The sequence below is a fragment of the Gavialis gangeticus genome, unplaced genomic scaffold, assembly GCF_001723915.1.
Source record: "Gavialis gangeticus isolate Ggan-Ray unplaced genomic scaffold, GavGan_comp1, whole genome shotgun sequence".
NCBI lineage: Eukaryota > Metazoa > Chordata > Crocodylia > Gavialidae > Gavialis > Gavialis gangeticus.
The window spans coordinates 13,015,466-13,018,557 of NW_017729001.1; the positions used below are offsets into that span (position 1 = coordinate 13,015,466).

The 3,092-nt window shown below is 47.8% G+C and overlaps 1 protein-coding gene across 2 annotated transcripts in view; it reads left to right on the plus strand.

Moving 5' to 3' along the window:
• Window positions 1-2,942: 2,942 nt before the first annotated feature.
• Window positions 2,943-3,092, plus strand: part of SPECC1L (sperm antigen with calponin homology and coiled-coil domains 1 like) — a 123,625-nt gene continuing 123,475 nt past the window's right edge. For both annotated transcript variants that reach the window (XM_019506861.1, XM_019506862.1), the window contains exon 1: window positions 2,943-3,046. The gene's annotated coding sequence lies outside the window, so the exon portion shown is untranslated. The remainder of the gene's footprint in view (window positions 3,047-3,092) is intronic.

Below are 3,092 nucleotides of genomic sequence, written 5' to 3' on the forward strand. Positions count from 1 at the left end.
GCATGTACACACGTTGCCCTTCTAATTAGGGTTTAGTGAGTAGCTGAATGCAGTCCTGCTTTTCTGCCATTGATTTGATGATGAAATCTCAGGATAACTGTTGAGATGTAATTTGCAATACCCGAGGGTAAATTACAGGCATACCTCGGAGATATTGCGGATTCAGTTCCAGACCACCGCAATAAAGTGAATATCGCAATAAAGAGAGTCACACAAATTTTTTGGTTTCCCGGTGCATATAAAAGTTATGTTTACACTATACTGTAGTCTATTAAGTGTGCAATAGCATTATGTCTAAAAAAACAATGTACATACCTTAATTAAAAAATACTTTATTGCTAAAAAATGCTAACCATCATTTGTTGGAAAAATGGCGCCGATGGAAAAATGGCGCCGACAGACTCGCTCAACGCAGGGTTGCCACAAACCTTCAATTTGTAAAAAACGCAATATCTGCGAAGCGCAATAAAACGAGGTATGCCTGTACTAAAAAGTAAAGTGTCCCCTGGAGCCCACACTTAAGCTATACAAAGCTGAAGGGATTATCACGCTGCTGAGCAGGATGAACAAGTATCAACCTGAAGTTTCACCAGAGAGGGTTTAGGATGGAAAGCCTGACCCTGCCCTTCTGGGCCTTGCTTTAAATCAAGTGACTGGAACAGCCATATATATGGGTGGATGGGTCAGGCCAAAATTTTGTTATTGTGCTGAGCAGTGCTGAGGGTTGGGGTGGAAAGCTATGCTGCTAATCAGGGAATCTCAAGAGCCCATTTGGGCTACTCTTGGGTCTGGGGAAAAGAGTGGCTCAGCAGCCCTGACCGTAGGGCCTCAGAAGAGCAGGGCAGTCATTTATGTATCCATTTATCCTTTAACAATCCCAGTCAAGGCTCAAACCTAAAGTGAGCGATAATAGGACATCAAGCAGACTGACAAAGTACTTGCCAGTTTAGGAATTTCCTAGGCTGAACTTTCTCCCATCACTGAGTCTTGTTGAACAAGACAGGAAAAGGTACAGCTGGCTCTCTGGGGTATGCATCTATCTATCCCAAAAGGGAGCAGTTTGCATCCCTGACTGTAACTGCAGCATCAACAAGCAGTAGTAATGTAACTCAAACTGTTTTAGTCTGGTCAATGTAATCTGCAGGGCATATGAAGGGAAGTCATTATGGACGGTTTGCTAAAAACAAGCTCAGTGCTCAGCTGCCATTAAAAAAGCAAACAAAATGTTAAGGATTATTAAGACAGACATTGTAACTAAAATGGAAAGTATCATCATACCCCTTTATAAATCCATGGTGTGTCCACACCTTGAATAGTGTGCCCAGTTCTGATCCTCACCTCTCAAAAAAGGAAACAGAAGAACCAGAGGTCAACAAGGATGATGAGTGGTATGGAGGGGCTTCTGTATGAGGAGAGATTACACAGGCTGACTAAAGATCCTATTTGGCTGAGAGAGTTGGGAGGAGCTGGCTACTGACTGACTCCAGTGCTGCAGCAGCCTCAACCAAGCGGCAGACGGCAGCCTGTTTTGAGGTAAAATGTTTTGCCCTCGAAGCACAGAAGTGAGAACAGAGGAAAGAAAAGGAGAAAAATCTTAGCCTACGGCATGCTCTCCTCTGCAGAATGACCCACAACTTCTGTGAACAGGTCTGTGGCTTGAGAATTGGACTTTTAAGTCAGCTCAAGACACCATCAATTATCCACAGTAGAGATCATCCTTGAATCGGTTGATGATTAGGCTGATGATTAGGTTTAGAGTCCCTTTCTCTAAGGTACATCTCATGGGTACTCTGCACAATGTAATGATGGCACATGATTCTCTATAATCTTGCAACAAGTGTACAGGTCTCCCTTGCTTTATGTGGGTGCTGTATGTGCGAGTTGATACCTTTTTATACCAAATGACCTTTTTATACCAAAAATTTGTTATATGCAAGATAAATTCACTCTTATGCGATTGCGATCGGTGTGATGGAAGCCTGCAGTCAACTGCTTTGTGCGGTGCATTGTGGGAGTGACAGGCACCAAAATATAGTCTCCCGTGCACATCTGTGCTCCTCACTCATTGTCTGCAACATGCGTTTCTGTAGTTGCCATCCCCATTCAGGCTTCTATGCATCCCACTAGCTTATCTCCTACCCGTCTCTGCTGTTGGTGAGTAGCAAAATTGTCTTGTAAAAATGGTAGAAATGGGTCTGGGGGTCAGTACACTCGAGGTCTCGGAACGTATCCCTATTTGGTACATTGTAAGGTGGGTTCCCTTTACATGAATTTGAGTTATGCACCATTTTCCAGGAACCCATGTACAGCATAAAGTGAGGGAAACCTGTAGTAACTTATGCTTGTGCAAAGTTGGGGTAAAATACTTCCTCTCCGAGCTGGGGAGAGGAGCGTAATCACTACACAAAAGGCAAAGGCAGAGCTAACTGCTGCGTAGGACATAAAACATTTGCACAGGTGCTTCACGAGGACAGAACTTTTTATCAGACTGTTTTTATAAATGACTGTCCCGTAGGACTCAACAGGGCCCTCGGGATTTCCTCACATCCCGGATGAACATACGAATCAGAAAACTGGAGTGCAACCCTTCAGTGTTGCAACCCCCACGATCCTGCCTGGCTAGAGGGCCCTGCTCAAGTCGAATCCGATGAACTGGGAGGTAGAAAAGAGACACTGACGGGACATGAGACGGGTTTCGGCGAAGAGAAAGCAATCCCGGACGTAGCTGCTACCTCTGACATTGCACGACCCGGACACTGAGCGAAAACAGTAGGTGGAAGTTTAAATACACACTGCTGGAGCGCGGGGGAAATACAGCGCATGCGCGTTGCCGCGGGAGGCGCTGCGTGGAACGAGCCCCGCCCCCTCGGGGCCTGCGCCTGCGCGGTGAGGCGGCGGCGGCAGCGGCTCGGCCGAGGGGAGGGGTCGGAGTGCTGTGGTGACCCCCTGCCTCCTCCCCCACCCCCGCCGTCGGGGGCCGCAGCCGCTTTCCTGAGGACCGCGGACGGGGCCGGTGCGGACGAGTGGGAGGCGGCGGCGCGGCCCGGTAAGGCCCGAGCCTGAGGGGGCCGCGGGGGGGGGTCGCGCAGCCA